The 19,279-nt window shown below is 53.6% G+C and overlaps 1 protein-coding gene and 1 long non-coding RNA gene across 5 annotated transcripts in view; one reads left to right on the top strand and one right to left on the bottom strand.

The window, feature by feature from the left end:
- Positions 1 to 1,200, bottom strand: part of Adgrg1 (adhesion G protein-coupled receptor G1) — a 36,780-nt gene extending 35,580 nt beyond the window's left edge. For 2 of the 4 annotated variants that reach the window (XM_078032377.1, XM_078032383.1), the window contains exon 1: positions 892 to 1,035. The gene's annotated coding sequence lies outside the window, so the exon portion shown is untranslated. Of the gene's footprint in view, positions 1 to 891; positions 1,036 to 1,176 lie in introns of those variants that run through there. The other 2 variants (XM_078032386.1, XM_078032380.1) reach the window with 2 other exon arrangements.
- LOC144370874 (uncharacterized) lies at positions 887 to 5,997 on the top strand. Its single transcript, XR_013430917.1, has 3 exons — positions 887 to 1,002; positions 1,098 to 2,043; positions 3,626 to 5,997. It is a non-coding gene; the product is annotated as an uncharacterized LOC144370874 (long non-coding RNA).
- The last annotated feature ends 13,282 nt before the right edge of the window (positions 5,998 to 19,279 follow it).

Here is a 19,279-nt window from a genome sequence, read left to right as displayed (position 1 = left end):
CCCCCAGGGTCTCCCCCTAAGTGCCGGGGCGCAGCTGGCTCCGGAGGTGTAATGGAGGAGCGATGACAGCTGCTCATTAGCAGCTGGACGTGGGGGGCCCATTGGCTGCCCACACACCCCAGGGAGCCAAGTTGGTAGAGGCGGAGCTGGGCCTGGGCTCAGCCACCCACCTGGCCTGGCTGGGAGCAGGTCCATGAGTCAGGGCTGCAGGGGGCGGGACACTACTGCTTCAGCCCCGGCCCCCCATGGCCCAGGTGGAAGCCACGGCTGGCCCGACTTTTCCTCCCTCCTAGCCCCCAATCCACCATTAGGAACTCCCAGCACAGGGCCCAGTCCGCAGGGACTGCTGGGGAGGGGGTGGCCCAGCAGAGCAGTGGGCTGCAGCAGGAGCACCCAGGCCTGGGCTCTCTCCTACTCCTGGAAGCCGTCCCACCTCCTCCTTCCTCCTGGTTAAAAGTCAAGGGCCGCAGGGCAACCTGCTCCCTAACCGGTTCCCCAGAGGATCCCAGGAGAAAACAGGCTCCGGGCGCACGGGAGGGAGACAAGGGCCAGGAGAGTCCAGACCTCCCATCCCCCCTGCCCATGTGCCAGGGGCCAGACTTTTGCCCTCGCCTCCTCCTCTCAGCAGGAAGACACCTCACGCCCGCCAGGGTCCTGGGCCAGGATGACCACCACGTGAGCGCGCCCAGCCCACACCGAGCAGCAGGGTTAACCCCAGAGAGGCCAGGCCTCCCATTCAGTGCCTCCCCTTGGGGATCCCAGAGCCCTGACCAGACCAGGCCCCTCAGGGGGTTGCCCGGACCCCAGGGTTAGCCAAAGTCCAGTGGGCCAGGCTGGCAGCTGCACCTGCTGACCCGAGCCCCTGCCCCCACCCGGAGCGCAGCCTCTCACCTCCGAGTGTAGACAGGGCCTCTGCGACTGACTGCGCCTCCTCCTTCCTCCACCTCCAGCCCGGCGCCCAGCCTGAGCTTGTCCAGACTGGCAGGCAAGTCTCGGGCCCAGGTGAGGAGGGCTCTACCTGCCTGGCCGGCTACCTCACTTCCGGCTGCCCCACTGCCTTGGGGCACTACTACCTGCCACCCTGCCTTCCCCTGCAGGACTGGTCTGGCACTTTGGGGACTGAATCCTCCCACCCATGACCTCAGCCCTCCATGGATTTTGGACAACTCAACCCACGGAAGCGCAGGCTCCTCCTGGACAGGCTCGGGGTCACCCGGGCTCCTCAGCAGCTAGCAGTCCCGAGGCTGCCCGTCTGCAGTCGACCACGCCCCCAGGCCTGCTAGTCGGCAATTGGCCACGCCCCCCCCAGGTTCTTTCTCTAGGGCCCCACCTGAATGGGGGCCCAGCCCCACCTCCCTAGTATAAAACCCGGCCACAACCAGCAGCTGCCCGGAGGCCAGGCCAGGGTGGGGTGCAGGTGGGGGATCCTGCTTTCAAAATCTCCACCTTCTGCGGGACATGAAGGCAGAGTCCGGTGGGGGCAGGGACAGGAGCCTCTTCCTGGGGAGAGGTTAATGGCAGCTGCCCCAGGTACCCTGAGAGGCTGCTGGGGAGAGGGAAGGGACAGGCGCCATCCCTGGCCCATTCACCCCCTGCTCTGCTGCACCCCCAGGCCCCACCTCTGGCCAGCAATTGGGGCAGCAGTTTTTCAAAGTTCTCACGGCCAGACCCCTTCCCCTTGAGGCACCTGCAGATTCCCGCCCCACCCCCACAGTGGGGACCCGCTGCTGAGCCTGGAAGCCATTCTTCTTCCCTGTGATTCATTCCTCAAAGTCAGTGTTAGGCTCCCCCTGGGCCAGGTCCCCAGGGGCTGTAGGAACCTGAGTGCACCTCCAGAACCTTCCCTCACCTCCCCTGCCCCATCGGCCCCCCACAACCACCTGGAACACATTCCCCTGTGTCAGGATTCTTTCTTTCCTGGTCTGTGTGTCCTGCCGGATCACCACACCAAGCCATAGTGCACGGAAGCCATAGTGCACGGCCTGATCCAGCGGAGGGGCAGTGACCACCCGGTGAAGAAGGAAATGGGGAAGAGGCTGGACGGTGAGTGGAGGCAGTGAGGCCCCTAGCACATGCTTGTTGAGGACCTACTGCGGGCCAGGCCCTGTGGGTGCACCCGACAAGGATCTCTCTCTTCTTGAGCTGCGGAAAGACAGACAATAACTTAATTATTAATAAGCAAATCAGTATGACATCCCTCCAGACTATGGTAAGAACCGCGGGCGAAATAACCCAAAGAAAGGGCAGAGTCCTGATGGAGGCAGCCCCAGCCCAGCAGGAAGCCGTGCCCCTCCCACCTCGCACAGATGGGGACCTCAGTCAGGAGCATCTGGGAGGGGCCAGGAAGACAGCCTGATTCCTAGGCCCCAAGTTTCCCACGGCCCCAGAGATGCCACCCTCAACCCCGGATGAGGACACAGGGTTGTATCCACTGGTGACTCCTGGCTTTTGGCAGCCAGGCTACAGAGCCACACCACCCTGCCCTTGAGGCCCCTGGCCATCACGCAATCCCCAAACTGTCACTCAGGAAGCAGGGGTTGGGGCTGGAGCCCCAGGCTTGGGCCCTCTTTTGCTGGGGAAGTTGCTTAACCTCTCTGTGCCTCAGGTCATCTATTAAATGAGGACAACTGCCTTTGCCCTGCTTGGCCTCCAGAGGCAAAGGGAGTCCGTTTGGCATGCCCTGCCGACAGCAGGTGCCCGGGGAGCATTTGAGAGGGTTGGGGTTTGTCTCTAGGACCTCCCCAGTCTATCCCCTGGAATGAAGGCTCCCACTCTCACCTGACAGCCACAGAACAGATCCCCGTAGCTACAAATCTCCAGCCAGCCTGGGCTGAACCCATTTTGTGGATTAGACCATTGACTTCTTACAAGGCAGGAAGCACTTTGTACTGTGAGTTTACAGACAAGGGGCAGAGGGGTTAAGGAGTGGGACTGAGGTCACGCCCACGCAGTCTGCCTTCTGGAACTCGCCCAGGACCCTGGGTAAGCCCTGCCTCCCCCTGCCCTGCCTCCCCCTGCCACTCATGGGGGAACCTCAGGGACTCAGAAGCCTTCCCTGGAGAGCCTCAGAAAACCCCAGCTCTGGCATCCTGTGTCCCCCCGGGAGCCAGGCTCAGCTTCTGTATCCCTCAGAGAACTGGCAAGGCCCCCAAGGTCAGGGGGTGAGCTCCCCGTCCCTGAGGGAAGCCAAGGAGGTGCTGAGCTGGGGCACTACAGAGTCCTCTGTGGGGAGGGCTGAGCCATCTCCAAGATGGCTTTCTATTCACGGGTTAATTGACCTGGGCCACTGTTTTCCTAGTTCCTGCATTCATGCACTGAACTAATATTTGCCCAGTAACGACTTCGTTCCAGGACGAACTTCCCAGGTAGACGGCAGAGGTGCCGTGGGGCGGGGAGAGCAGGCTGCCCGGGGTCCCCGGCTGCACCTGTTGGTCAGTCACCCCTTGGCCTTGGCCTTGGCCGTCTTGTCTGCACACTGTGGAAGCCCACCCCTGCCTGCTGGGAGGATCCTATGGGAAGAGGTTGACGTGCCCCCCTCCTGTCCTCCGCATGGCCTCCCTGTTGAATGGAGATGGCCTCTGCTCTCCCATTAGGACAGCAGGAAAACCCTCCTCCCTTTTGGCAGCTTCTGGAAGAAGGTGGTCTCCACGGCCAGATGCGGATGTCCAAGCCGATGGCTCTGGGATGGAGCCTGTGGCCAGCCGCACAGCCCCACTGTGCGCTCTAATGAAGGCAGCACCTGCATCCCAGCGACCCGGGGAGCTGAGCCTGGAGGATCCAAGTGCCACCTACGCAAGACCCTGTCTCAAAATGAAAAGGCGGGGGACGCAGCTCAGTGGTAGAGCACTGGCCTCGCATGCACCAGGACCTGGGTTCCATCCCCAGCACCCCCAAAACATCAAATAAAATGAAGGAAACAGGTCGGGGGCAGCCCTGAGCATGACCTTGCCCTTGTTAAAGTCACGGTGAGTTCGCGCCCCACTCTGCGTCCTTGGGTCAAGTTCAAGTGCAGCCTTCCAGGTTCTGCCAAGGGTAGGCACCCGTCTGTGCTCTGTCTGGGGCCAAGAGACCCGGTGGGATGCTGAGCAGGTCAGGGCCCTTCTCAGAGCCTCAGAATCCCTCATCTGTGAACCGGGGACAATGAAAGGACCCTGCTGAGGTGCTTTCAAGTGGATCCCATGAGGACCTTTGGGGCAGGGGCAGGAGCCCCCGGAAATGCACCGTGTTAGGAGAAGGCTCACTTGACTGCCCCAGTGGCTCTGAGCAAGGGCTGCTGCCATTTTACAGATGAGGAAACTGAGGGCAACCAAGAGCCAGGCCCCCAGGCCTCCGTGCGTCAGTAGCACCAGGCCACATCCTTGGTGTTCCGTGCAACTCAGGAGCTCTCTGTGAGCGGTGTGGGGTTTGCTCTCCAGGTTGGCCCGAACCTCAGGTTGACTGAGTCCTTTGGGGATCAAGATTGAGGCCACTGAGTCACCACCTATGGGGCATTTCCAGCCTCAGGGCATCTTATCTGGGCCTCACCAGGCCCCCTCGGAGTCAGCACCCACCAAGGCGGACTAAACACAGGAAGCAGGTGAAAACCAAATGCCCAGACTGTGGGGCAGAGGCGGGGACCAGAACACGGCAGCTCAGGCCACGAAGAAAGCACGACATGGGGAACCCACTGTGGGCAGGCAATCAGGGAGGCCTGGTGGAGGAGGTGACTTTCGTAATAAGGTGCTGGTGGGTAAGGAGGGTCCAGCCTTGGGGAGAGCGCACCTGGGCACAGAACACCAGGGAGGAGGAACACGTGCACTGTACTCCCAGAGCAGGTGGGTTTAAGCAGGTGTTGAGGGGATCGATTTATTCTCAAGGAGAGCAGCTGGAGGACCCAGCCCGGGTCAGAACTGGAGCATAGCCCTCCTGCGTCCTGGCTGCTGACACCTCACCACAGGGTCCTGATAGTCAGAGCCTGGCAGAAGCAACCACCCCAGGACAGAGGGTAGAGGAGCTGCCCACCCTCATCCCAGGGCAGACAGGATGCTAGTCCTCCCTGAGCATCTGGAAAGCAGGCCTCCTCCGCTGGCGGGCAGCCTGACCCTACCCGCCCACCAGGCCTCTGCAGCCTTGGACAGCCAGGCCACAGTGGACCTCACCCCCCGCCCTTCGCAGTGGTGTGCTGGTGGATGCTAACAGCAGGCTCTCTGTGTGTTGTTGGGATGTGCCTGTTGATGCTTCCAGGCCCTTTGACCAGGTAAGACGAAACAGGGAGGATCTATGTGGAAACCTCGTTTATAGTCATGTGCACAATGTTTTGCTGAACTGGGAACAAAATTCAAAATACTGAAAAACTTGGCTGAATCGGATCCTCAAGTTCCGTTTTTTTGGTGAGTTACTCGTGATGCGATGACCACAGACCTGGTACCTGGGTTAAACGTGCTGTTGACATCTTCTTCTCCGCCACTTGCTCCAGTCTCCCTATATGACCAGCAAGACAGTGAGTCGACACCACTCGCAGATGCCCTTGTGCACACATTCCCACCAGCGCCAATGTTCAAGATACCAAACAGCAGACACAGAACTGGGAACAGATGCTCACTGGCTTGGCTTTATCTGGTGTTTCTACGATGACACACCCTGAGGTGCCAGGTTTAGGACTCAACAAATGGATTTGGGACAAAGGGCCACAAGATTCAGCCTATGACAATCAATTGTTGCAAAATTTGGTAACTGGGTTTATATCATTTAACTCTTCTTGGTTTTTGGTATCAGGGATGGAACTCAGGGGCACTCGACCACTGAGCCTCATCTCCAGCCCTTTTTATGTTTTCTTTAGAGACAGGGTCTCTCTCACTGAGATGTTTAGGGCCTCGCTTTTGCTGAGGCTGGCTTTGAACTCAGGATCCTCCTGCCTCAGCCTCCCATGCTGCTGGGATTATAGGCATGTGCCCCCACACCCACTTGTAATTTAATTCTTAATAGTGTATAATAAACAACTCACAAAATGTCTAGAAATTGAGCCCCCCGTTCCAGTGAGCCAGGACAAGCAGACCCCAAACCCACCACTGCCCCTGCCCTCCCCTCAGCCCTGTCCGGAGTCCCCAGGACAGGCCAGGAGAGCTGGGCTGGGTCCTGTGCATCTTCTACAAGGAACCCCAAGAGTCTGGTCTCCTCCTCTCAGGAAGGGCCCTGAAAAAAAGGCTGCTCTGGGGACAGTCCAGCTGCCCAGTGCCAGGAAGAAGCTCAGAAATCGCAGCCTGAGGGCTGAGGATGTGGCTCAAGCGGTAGCGCGCTCGCCTGGCATGCGTGCGGCCCGGGTTCGATCCTCAGCACCACATACCAACAAAGATGTTGTGTCCACCGAGAACTAAGAAATAATAAATATATATATTAAAAAATTCTCTCTAAAGAAAAGAAATCGCAGCCTGGTCTGTCCCTCTAGGGTGACCAGCTATCTCATTTACCTGGACTGTCCATACCTTAGCAATAGAAGTTCTGCATTTCAGAAAACCCCTTAGTTTGGGACAAACTGGGACAGTTGGTCACCCCACCTCGTAATCATCTGTGCTCACGACAAAAAGAAAGAGCTCATGATGCTAAAATCAGTAAAAATAAGCAGAAAATGAAGGCGGTGTCAGGGATCTGTCCCCGCTCCGAGGCAGGGCTGGTACCTGGGAGCTGCTTGGACAAGCTCCGCGTGGCATGGCGGGAGGGATGGTGTCAGATTTGCGCGTCTGGTCAAGCCTCATGGTGGCGAGGTTGGGGACAGGTGGCAAGGAGCGGCAGTCCCAAGAGGGTGAGAGAGGACCCTGGAGTGGGTTCAAGTCCTCACTCTGCCACCCACGAGCTGCCTGACCTTGAGGAGGTGACCCACCACCCTGCCTCGGTTTACCCATTGTGACATGTCCCTTCTCCGGGGGGTGGTTGTGGAGTTGGAGGCCGACCTGGAGGAGCACAGTGTCCCCGCTTGCTCCAAGCCCTGGGGCGAGGCTGTCGGGAGGTAGAGTTGTGGGTGCCTCTTTATCTCTTTCTGCTGCAGAATTATTTCCTCTGTGGCTGTTCCAATACCATGTGCGCAGTCAAAACAAAACAAAAACCATGAGAATCTGGGTCCACCGCGGTGTATAAATAGAGCCAGAAACCACACTGGGGACTGCAGCGGGGTCCATGGGGCACATAGAGGCTGTGTCTGGCCGCTGCTGCCAGCGCTGAAGCACCTCACCTCGGAGATGCGTTCTCAGAACAGCTGACTGCAGAGGTGGCGGGGCCTCCCCCACGGCACAGCCCCGGCAGCTGAGGACACAGGAGGTGGGCGGGCGAGTGTGGCTAAGTCAGAGAGGGTGTCTGGGTCCCCAGGGCAGCCCAGCACAGACCCCTCCTCCGCGTCTGACACCGATTCTGTCCCTGCCGTGGAGCAGCCTGGTACCTTGGCCCCATGACACAGAAGAGGCAGCCGCACCCCGCCCCAGTTGGTGGGAATAAGGCTGCCTGAGTTTCCACTGCCCCCGTCCCATCCCAATAATGAGTCCATCTAGGCCAGAGAGGTGCCAGGGACAGCATTTAAGAAGGCACCACCCTGTCCTTTAACCCTCTGTGACTTGCAGGGTGGTGGGGTCTGTGGTTATCCCATCTTATAACAGAAAAAGAAAAAAATTTTTCAATTAATAAAAATTTTAAAAGAACAAATGTCAGAGAGCTAAGGTTTACTTGCCCCAGAAAGTGGCCAAGGTGACCCCAGGGCCCTCAGCCTCTGGCATCTGGTGACTTCACTAAAGGGCCTCCTCCCTTCTGTCCTCTGCACCCCTGGCTAGTCCTCGGGTGGCCAGCCTGGCAGAAAGGACACTGGAGCTGGGTTTGGAGGCTGGAGCTGGGGTCTGGACTCTGCCCGGCTCCCTGGGCCACCGAGGGCAGCTCCGGCTTCTCCGGCCTCAGTTTCCTGGTCTCAGGAGCCGGTGGCTGTGCTGCAGGGGAGCTGCAGATGGCAGTGACCACAGGGCTGGGAGCGGGGCCAGCGAGGGCCAGGGGAGGTGGGGAGGTCAAGGGCCTGGGGGGCCAGGGTGCACGGGAGGGAGGGCCCACTCCCTCGGTGAAGTCCCTTAAGGGAGTGTCCAGTGTGGCCTGGAGTTTTCAAGGTCAGCCAGCAGAGCCATCCTTATGGAAACTCCTCATTGTCAAAAGCTGGGAATCAAATGAAGCCTGTCTCCGGCCAGAGAGCGGCCATGGGACTCTGTCGAAGGCTGCAGGTGCTCTGCCGTGTCCACTTGCCCCTCTATAGGGACAGAAGCTCTAGTTGTATCGGGGCTGGTGGCCCCAGGACAGAAACCCCACCCACTAGCTTCCCTCACCTCCCAGTACGGCTGTGGCCGAGTCCTGGAGCAGTGGCAGGGAGCAGGGTCAGCAACTTGGGGATTCACCCTCCCAAGCAAGAGACACGCCCACCCCTGCCTGCCCCCTGCCTGCTGACCAGGACAAGGACACGGTGTTGGTGGCCATGGCCCAGGGTGCAAGCCACCTGGGGGTGGAAGAGCGAAAGAGGGAAGGGGATTGGGTGCCCGCTGGCCTGAGCCACCACCCCACCCTGGACCATTCCCTGAGAAGAGGGTCCTCTGGTTGGCGCTGCGTGGTGACTTCCCTGCAGGGAAGGAGCGCGGCCCTTGGAGGGATCTTTCCCGGGTTTCTGTTTATCACTTATTTGTGTTTGTTTCTGCAGTGCTGTGGGCCGAGCCAGGGCCTTGCCCATGCTCAGCCAGGGCTGCACACTGAGCCAGCACCCAGAACCCCCAGCGCCACTCCTGCCCCTGGACCCACTTCACAGGTGGGAGGGAAAGCGAAGAGCGCGAAGCTTAACGAGAAAACAGCCTAGGACAGTCCCGACGCCACAGGACCCCATGCCTCACCCGCAGCTGCCAGGACCACACCGTCAGCAGCAAAGTGCTATTGGCTTGGGGACAGTGCCACCTAGACCCTCTCAGGGGCTGCTGTGTGGTGGACAGGGCTCACAGCCAGGTTTGTCCCCAGGTGCTGCGCTCCTTCTGTTGTCTGCCCTCCCATTCAGCTTGCTTCTCTTGAGGCTGAAGAGGTCCTCAGGACACGTTGTGTCCTCATCCCACGACTGCTGTGTGACCACTGGCAGATCACTGCCCTCTCTGGACTCCTCACCTTCTAAGACCCAAGACGCCCCACCACCATCTCTGATTTGATTGGTTCGGGAGGGTGCCCGGTGTTGGTCATTGTCTATGAAGTCCTCCCCACCAGGGGACCTGGGCCAGGGAACGGAAGGGTACTAGGCATGAGGTGCCTGCCCTCCCCCGGCCTCAGCTACTGCTCAGCCTTCCCCCTGGAGATGCAGGGCTGCAGGGGCAGAGATCTGGGAGGGTGGTTGTGCAGAGGACCTTGAGGGTCAAAGTCTTGCCCAGCCGTGATGGAGAATAAAGCCCTTGGCTGGCCAAACCTGGGAGGCTGCACCTGCCGCTCAGCAAACACACCTGCCCCTACCTCTGGGCAGCAGGAAGCCTCAGCCCAGCCTCCAGCAGGTGCTCTGCCAGGGCCACTCCCAACCCTGCTGAGCCTGTGCTGCTGAGAGAGGCCCCATGGACCGGGGGCCCACCAGGGTCCCTCCCATGGCCATCACAGAAACAGCTTGGCCTCGCAGCCGCACAGACAGGCCCTCCCTCCATCACCAACTTGCAGTGACCTTGAGCAAGTCTTTTTTTGACCTTGAGCCTCAACCAGCCTAGTTTTGGCAAAAGCGCTGCTGAGTGCCCAGCCCGGGTCCACAGCAGCCAGTGCAGCAGTCTGTTAGTAAGGAGAGACGCCTGTCATCCCAGCAGCTCCGGAGGCCGAGGCAGGAGGATCGCAAGTTCAAAGCCAGCCTCAGCAACAGAGAGTCACTAAGCAACTCAGTGAGACCGGGGCTGGGGATGTGGCTCAGTGGTGGAGTGCCCCTGAATTCAATCCCCAGGACCAAAAAAAGAAAAAAAAAAAAAGAACAGGAAGAGAGAAGAGAAGGGGAGAAGATAAGCTGGGTTTTCTTTTTTGAGTGCTCGCAGGAGTCAATGGATAACGCCCCAAGTTAATAAATCAAGAAATGGCAGGGTCGGCTGTTATTTGTGGCTCTGGAAGTAACCACCACGTGAAGCTGTTAGACGGGGGGTGGCTCCGGGAAGGGGCCTTGCAGGAAATGTGTGTCTTTAAAAGTCTGTTTAGTAGAAGTTATTTATTTAAAAGGGACTTGGCCTCTCCAGTGTGGGTTTGAGAGGTCACCACCAGTGACAGAGGTCTTTGGGGACTACAAGGCCATGTGCAAGGTGAAGTGCTCGGGTTGTGGGGTCAGGTGGCCAGGGTCAAACCCTCGCTCTGTAATATACCGGCTGTGCCACCTTAGACAGCTACAGAAGCACTCTGTGGCCCGGCTTCCTCATCTATAGAACAGGCTGAATAATAATTCCATATTCCTCACATATACAATAAACAGTAACTGTGAGGCATAATTTTTATTATCCCTGTAACACGTAATGGAATTGTTTTACAAAAATAAAATGAGTACGCTATACAGGGTCTTTTTGCATCTTCCTTTCCTTTCTCTTGCCAAGATATAATTCCAGGTCAGTACCTCCATTTCTATTCCATTCTCCCCGCCCCCCATACTGGGGATTAAACCCAGGAGTGCTTTACCACTGAGCTACATTCCCACTCATTTTTATTTTGGGACAGGGTCTGGCTAAGTTGCTGAGGTTCGCCTCGAACTTGTGATCCTCCTGTCTCAGCCTCCCGAGTCGCTGGGATTACAGGCATACACCTTGGCAACTAGCTACTCCATTCTTCTAAAATGATGTAAGATGGCCGGGGTGTGGCTCAGTGGTAGAGCGCTTGCCTAACCGGTGAGGTGCTGGGTTTGATCCTCAGCACCACATAAATATAAATAAATGGAATAAATGTATTGTGTCCATCTACACTTAAAGAATTAAAAAAAATTAAAATGATGCAAGAATTCCACTGCACAGAATGTGAAGTTATCTAGGAAAGTTAGGCAGTTTCCATTTTTAGTGTATTACATTTTGCAGTAATGAATGTATATTTGGGGACACACATGTAGCTGTTGCTTTCAGGTTCCTAAAAGAGAGATTGTGCCACAATGAGCGGCACAAACCTATAACCCTAGTGACTTGGGAGGCCGAGGCAGGAGGATTATGAGTTGGAGGCCAGTCTGAGTCACACAGTGATACCCTTTCTCAAAATAAAAGAAAAAGGGCTGGAGATGTAGCTCAGAGGTAGCGCATCCCTGGGTTCCATCCCCAGTACCAGAGAGAGAGAGAGAGAGAGAGAGAGAGAGAGAGAGAGAGAGAGAGAGAGATGGGAGGTACAGAATTTGTGCAATTAAACCTTTTATTGGTACACCTTTACAAGTAGTACCAATCTAGAGCCACACCAATACCCTATGAAAGGTCTCATTGCCCAATATCCACACAATTTTTTAAAAATTTGCCTCTGGTAAGGGGTGATCTCATTGTTTTTATGTGCCTCTCTCTAATTACAGGTGCAACTAAACATCTTTCCACAACTACATCATCCATTTTAATTCCTTCTCTTGCAAAACAAATATGTGTATCCTTTACCCATTTTTCATTGGACTTTTTATACTTTTTCTACTAATTTATAGGCCCTCTTGCCTATTAAAAACATTAATTCTTTAAGAGATATAAGACAAATATTTTCCCACAGTCTACTGTATACAATTTAGTGAAATTCTTGGTGCGCCTTTGGTCATGGAAGATTTTTACATTAGTATAGAGTCAAATATAATATTCCGGTTTTCATGTCTTACTTTAAAGGACTCACTTTGGCTGGAATTTATTTTAGATTCTCCTATATTTTCCTTTAATACTTGCATAGTTTTTGTGACATTCAGTCCCTCTGTCTTTAGTCCACCTGAAGTGCGTGTGTGTGTGTGTGTGTGTGTGTGTGTGTGCGTGTGTGTGTGTGTGGTGTGAGGTAGGGATCTCACTTTCTCATTTGCTTCTATAAATGAACAACCAGCCAGTTGGCCCAGCATCGTTCACAGATGGATCCACCCTGTCCAGTCTGACGGGATTTCTCTTTGCCGCATGCATCTGGCAGAGCTCTCAATGTTGGCTTTGACAGCCGCTGAGATGACAGCTGAACGAGAGCTGGCACTTACCACCGTGAGGCAGAGCTCGGGGCCTAGCACCCACTACTACCGATGGACATCGGTGCCTTTGGATTTGACTGTTTTCAGATCAGCTTTGCTTACTCACAATTCAGCTTTCCACATTTCACAGACACAGGTTGATAACTTGACAAGGGAGTCCACTCTCGTAACAAACACCCCAATCATGATACAGAGCACGTCCTTTTTCCAGAAAGTTCCTTTGTTCCCCGCTGCAGCCTCCCACCCACTTCCACCCTGGGCAACTACCATAATTTTAAACCACACATTTGCAGTGCGTTGATAACATTTTCAGGGAAATAAATAACCCAGCTGCAGCTCGGGTCCGTTGGCTGAGGAGGGAGGCCAACTTCCCCCGGGGGAAGGGACTTCTCTCGTGGGGCTGACAAGCACCTCCCCAAACCCAGGGACAACCCAGCCTGGGTCTCCCCCACTTCAGGCGGACAAGCTCCGTTCCAGGTCTAAACATCAAGTCTGCCCCATGCGTCCCTAATCTTTTCTTCTCCATCAATTGATCCTTTTATACTGACTTCAAAATGATTGCTTTCAGAAGAGAACACAATATCCCTGCAAGAAATGACCGGGGCACCCGTCACTATTAAAGAAGTGCTATTTTTGATACTAAAATTTAAAAAAAATTAATCTCCTGGCCGGGGGGTGGGGAGCACTTGCCTAGCATGTGCAAGCTCCTGGCTTCAATCCCCAGCACCTCAAAAAAAATTAATCTCCTGTTCCACCTAAAATCACATTAACATTCCTCAGGGGATAGCCACAGACCTGGGAGAGAGAAGTGAGCAGGAGCAGAATTCCAAGCTTCCGGAGGGAGGCTGGTGTAGCGGTGGGGGGGCAGGCCAGGAGAGGGCCAGGCCATGGGTGGAGGAGGGGGAAGGAAATAGACTCTTAGCTCATAAGTTCCAGGGTTTTTCAGCCATGAAAGCAAAACAAGGAGTTTTTGAAGGGTCACTCAAGAGGAAATACCTTTGGAGTTAGACAGACTGGGACCCATTTCTACTTACTCATGTGACGTTGGGGAAGAGAATACCCTTTCCAGCCTCAGTTTCTTCATCTGTAAAATGGGCATCCCAATAGCACTTCATTGTAAGGACTGAAAGAGACGGGTTTGTGAAGCATACAGCCCGGCCCTGGGCTGGCTTTCCAGAAACCAAAGCCTTTTGTTCCCCTAGGATCCTGGAGGGTGTGAACCCACAGATATCTGCTTTTGTCGGAATAACCCAGGGATTGATAAAATCAGCCCGGCTCAAAGAAGTGGCTCTGACAGTCAACAGATTTATTAATTAATTGCTCATTAAAGTGTTCTTGTTTTGCTAATGAGAACAATTAATTGCCTGCAGGCTGGAAGTCCTGACTAAATAATGATTTGGGGGGTGGCCTGCAGGCAGGCAGAAAGCTGTGGAAATCTCAGCCACAGAGAGGGCCTCTAACACCTGCTCCAGACCAGCCTCCACCAAGGCCCTGCCTGGCCTGGCCTCCCCTGGGGGCGGAGGCCCGGGCGTGCAGGGGCCTGGGAGCTGACTCCCACCCATGAAGCTGGCAGAGGCAGAGGGGGGCTTTGGAGGACTGGAAATCACTGAGGGTTGCTGACACCCACCCTGTACCAGGTCCTGGGTGAACGATCCCCAGGAATCCTGCCAGCCCTGCCCGGAGCTGTCCTGCCCTCCACAGCCGCAGCGGAGGAACAGGAGGCCCAGGGAGGCCAGGCAGCAGGGGGTCTGACCCCTGAACCAATGTCCACACTCAGCCCTGTCTTTCTCCTGGGTGGGAGCAGGCAGAGACCAGGGCCACACGTGAGCAGGGACCGTCAGATGTTTGCCTGACAGGCAGGGCAGGAGGGGACCTTAAGACTTCTCTACACTGCCCTGCCCCCTTCTCTGAGGCCCAGAGAGAGGCAGAGGCTGGCTTGAGGCCGGATCCCAAGTGTGCTGCCTCCGCCCAGGGAGGCAGGACCAAGGAAGACCTGGAGGCCCGGAGAGGGAGGCCACCCTACCGAAAGCTGTCTAGCCCAAGCAGGGTGACAAATTCTCACCCAGAGTGTCATCTACCCCTCCCCATGAGAACCAGCCGACACACGCCTGACATTGGGTAACACCTGTCTGAGCGCCATGGGTGTGGTGGCCGCTGAGGCCCCACGTTCTCAAGCCTGTGGGTTTGAGCAGAGTGTCACACCATGGTTCCCCGGCACGACCCACAGCCCCTCGAGATTCTTGAGTCATTTCAGCAAATTTGACCCCCAAACTCGCCCTCAAACTTGGGGCTTGACCAGAGCTGGGGGCTGGTGGAGGGATCCAGCCCTCCCTCTTGGATCACCAATGAAAAGAACCGACCAGGCCACAGGCGCCCCACAGCCTCTGTGGTGGCAGAACCGGCTGCAGAACCCTGGAGTCCCCATCCCAGGTCAGGAGCCAGCGGCCTGCTGGGCAGCCATGATGGCTCGCTGCCCTCTCTGGGTCTGTTTCTCATCTACAAAATGAAGGGTTGCCCAAGGTGAAAGTGACCTTGGGAGGTGCAGGAGACAATCTTGACCCTCCCACGGATACAAACGAGCAGAGTTTTTAGTGCCTACGTTCTGCAGATCCAGAAACCGAGGCATGGAGAAGCTAGGTGACTGTCCTGGGTCATAAAAATGGGCGTCGGGGATCCCGCCGGCCAAGGTGACTTTTGAGTCCCAGCTCGTAAGCCGTCATGGCCTAAGACAGGGAGGGGGAGGCAGGCGGGCCTCGAGGCCAGTGGGTGCAGGAGAGGTCACTGGGATGGGGCCACCTGCCCGCCTCCCCGGGAGGGAGGGTGCCTGGCCTTGCGGGGCTTCTCGCCTGCCACCTCTGACTCACTCCTGCTCACAGCGTCCGAGGTCCCATGGTCCCGGCCACGGTTCATGGAGGTGGTGACAAGCTGTAGGCTGGATGTGGATGGAGGCCAGGGTGGTGAAGAGGCCATTTTCCCTTCTGGGACACAACACAGAGGGGTCACTTGAGGGATGTGGCCCCCGGAGCCTCGGCTCAGGGAGCCTCACACTGGGGTCAAGGCTTCCGTTTCCGTGAGGGCCACTTCCTCTGCCCACCCAACACGGCGAGGACTTGTGAGTCAAGAATGTCAGTGTTGAAGGGCCCAGAGAGGGAGGCCAGCCTCCCTGGAGACCCAGCAGGCTGAGGGGAGGAGACACGAACCCAGAGGGCTGAGCCGGGATGAAGCCACCCAGGCCACTTCCGTGTCGGGGCCTGGCAGCCCTGGGTGTGGGGGCTCTGGGGGGAGCAGGACCCAAGTCAGGGCCCAGCTCCTGACAAGGGCGTGGGCCCCCTCTGGGAAAGGAATGCCCAGAACCTCAGCAGCCCTGTCCCGGCCAGACAGCTGCTGGGTCCTCAGGCGGAAGGGGAAGGAGCCCGCCCTTCTGAGAAGTGGTGGCCGCAGAGCCGCACGGGAGCCTCCGCCTGGGGCGCCCAGGAGCTGCGAGCTCTGGGCAGGGTCTGACACGTTCCCATCTGTCCCGGCTCCCCTCAGAACAAAGGCAAGGCTCGGGGGGTTGCACCCACCTGGACTTTGGGGGAACCCCACAAATCATTCTTCACAAACAGCCACCACCCCTGACTCAGGAGAGAAGATCTGGGATGCACCCCGAAGGGACACAGAGGTGGAGAATCCTAAGAGAGGAGGAAACCCGGGAGGACGCAGCGAGAGAGAAGAAGAATCTAACCTCTATTGAGTCCGAATCTCCAAAGGAGAAAAGAAGGAAGGGGTCGGTCGGAGGAAGTATATAAAGAGACAATGGCTGAATATTTTGAGTATTTTCCAGAAATGGCATAAGAGGTCCACCCCTTCAACGATCCCAGGAAATCCCAGGCTGAACACATGACAAGAAACGGGGACCTAAAGTGAGACGAGAACAAGGAGGAAATATGAAAACCAGCCAGAGGGAAAAGACAGTGACTTCCCCAGGAAGGGCAGTCAGACCCCCCGGGTCACCTTCAAGAGCAAAGGTAGCCGCCAAGGACCCTGGAATGAAGTCTTTGATGTTATTTTGCTGCAACAATATAACTGCCAGCCCCGAATCTCCAGTCAGCGCAAATATTTTTCAAGAAGGAAGACAAAATAAAGACACTTTCTGGCAGATCAAACCTGAGTTCCTCACCAGCAGACCCACACTAAAGAAAAGTCTAAAGCATGTACGGGAGGCGAGGAGAAGGGTGTACGTAGAAGGACAGAGGTTATAAAAAAAAATAGAAAGAGGGACTAGGAAACAGAAATGGTAAACATGCACAAATGCGCACCAACACGGAGTGTACAAAACAGCCGTGATTTTTACTGGAGTTTAAAATAAAATAGTAGTTGGGTGCAACGGCACACACCTGGAATCCCAGCTCCTGGGGAAGCTGAGGCAGGAGGATCACAGGTTTAAAGCCAGCCTCAGCAACTTAGAGAGGCCCTAAGGAACTCAGCAAGACCCTGTCTCAAAATAAAAAATAAATAAAAAGGGCTGGGAACTTTACTTGGTCAGTGGTAAAGTGCCCCTTGGTTGAATCCCTGTTTAAAAAAAAAAAGGAAAGAAAGAAAGAAAGACGTTATAAAATTTTATTTTAAACTTTTATTTTAAACATTTTATTAGTAGAAATCATTGCTGTTTTGTACACTCCTATTTGTGCACAATTGTGCATGTTTATCATTTCTCTGCTTCCTAGTCCCTCTTTCTATTTTTTTTTTTTTATAACCTATGAATTGGGGATGGGAAGTCACAGAATCAACATGTCCTAGTATCTGTGTTACCCAGAGGAAGGGTCAAAATTAGTTTTAGCTTTGATAAGTGAAGTGAGCATGTTATCAACTGGAGGTGACTCAAGGTGACTAAAAGGCCCGTGGGCCAGAGCAGATTGCAGCCTGTTTTGTAAGGCTGCCGGCTCAGGACTGTTACAGCATCTTTAAATGGTTATAAAAATTCAAAGAATGCATGGTGGGCTGGCTGCAGCCCACAGAACCTGAACTATTATCTGGTGCTTTAGAGAAAAAAAGTGTTGCGGTGAAGGAATAGAAGCAGGGTGTAGTATTTCAGACAAGGCAAAGGAATGCAATAAGATCATAAAATGCATGTCAGTAATTTTTGAAGGCCAGGAAGAAGAGAAAAGTAGGAGAGTAAGATAACACAAAGTAAGATGACAGAATGAATTCTGAATGTCTAAGTATATATTATGTTTATATTTACATTAAATGTAAATGAACTAAATGTTCCAGTTAAAAGGCCAAGTATAAATTAGATTCTGATCTAAAACATAAGAACAGAGCAAGAGGCCTGGGTTTGTGGCTCAGTGGTAGAGCATTTGCCTCACATGCGTGAGGCCCCGGGTTCGATTCTCAGCACTGCATATAAATAAATGGATAAAATAAAGATCCATCAACAACTAATAAAGTATTTAAAAAATATATCAGGGTAAGATAAAAATACTAGTAAAAAGAAAAAGCCCAGGGCTGGGGATGTGGCTCAAGCGGTAGCGCGCTCGCCTGGCATGCGTGTGGCCCGGGTTCGATCCTCAGCACCACATACCAACAAAGATGTTGTGTCCACCGAGAACTAAAAAATAAATATTAAAAATTCTCTCTCTCTCTCTCCTCTCTCTCACTCTATCTTTAAAAAAAAAAAAAAAAAAGAAAAAGCCCAGGCACAGTGACACTTGTCAGTAATTCCAGCATCTCCAGAGGCTGAGGCAGGAGGATCTCAAGTTCAAAGTCAACCTCAGCGACTTTGTGAGGCCACAAGCAACTCAGTGAGACCCTGTCTCAAAATAAAAAATAAAAAGGGTTGGGGACTTTCTGGCTCAGTGGTAAAGTGCCCATGGGTTCAATCCCCCAAAAAAAGGAAGGAAAAAGAAAAGGAGGGAGGGAGGGAGGGAGGGAGGGGACGGGGGGAGGATGGGGGAGAGGGAAGGGGAGTGGGGAGGGAAGGAAGGAAGATAGATGACGTAGCTATTTGTATTCATAAAAGACAATGTAGGCTTTAAGGCAAAAAGCATTATATAATAATAATAATAAATATAATAATAAAAGTTAACTATAGTAGTAAAACATACAATATTAAATTTGTGTGTCTAAGTTCAAGTTATGTAAAGCAAAACTTAATAAGACTTCATGGAAAGAAATCAATATACATAACAGATTTAAAGACACCGTTTTCAATTCTATTAGAAAAGGAGATGAAATGATATGAAAGATCTGAAGAACTCAGTTAATAAACTACCAATGAACTTGTGTAGACCACTGCCCAAGAATAACCCTACGATGTGCACTTGAAGTATTCCCAGAACATTTATAAAGATGGCTCGTGTTCTGGGCCATACAGCAAATCTCAATAAACTTCAAAGAATCTGAATCATTCACATAATGTTTCTCTAGCCACAATGTAATTAAGACAGAAATCAATTAAAAAATAACTAGTAAATCCTCCTACATTTGGAAAATTTAGAGACACACTCCTTTAAAAGATACAGGTCTAAGAAGTCATAATTGAAAAGTAAAACTATTTTGATGAAAATATATATCAGAAACCTGTAGGATATTTTCTTTCTTTATTTATTTTTTTAATTTTTGGTACCAAGGATTGAACGTAGGGGCGCTTTACCACGGAGCCACATCCCCAGCCCTTTTTATTTTTTATTTTGAGACAGGGTCTCACTAAGTTGCTGAGGGCCTAGGTTGCTTAGAGGCCTTAGGGTCTCGCTAAGTCGCTGAGGCTGGCTTTGAACTTGTAATCCTCCTGTCTCAGCCTCTGGAGCCTCTGGAACTACAGTGTGTGCCACCAAGTTCAGCTGTAGGGAATTTTTCTTAAGAAATGTTTATAAGGAAATACACTGCGTATTAGAAAAGAACAAAGGCTTAAAATTAAGAGCCAAGTATCCACTTTGAGGAATCAGAAACAAAAGGATAGTAAACTAAACTCAAAGGGTATACAAAGAAAAAATAATTACAAAAGTATAAGTTAATAAAAATAGAAGCCAAGATATCATTAAGAAAAATCAACAAAAATTGAATTTGGCTCTTTGAAATGGCTAACAAATTGGAAAGCCTCTAGAGAAACAAGAAATTGACAAGAAAAAAGGCACAAATTACGTCCGA

The sequence above is a fragment of the Ictidomys tridecemlineatus genome, chromosome 15 (assembly GCF_052094955.1).
Source record: "Ictidomys tridecemlineatus isolate mIctTri1 chromosome 15, mIctTri1.hap1, whole genome shotgun sequence".
Taxonomy (NCBI): Eukaryota; Metazoa; Chordata; class Mammalia; order Rodentia; family Sciuridae; genus Ictidomys; species Ictidomys tridecemlineatus.
This window is presented reverse-complemented; position numbering and strand designations above follow the sequence as displayed.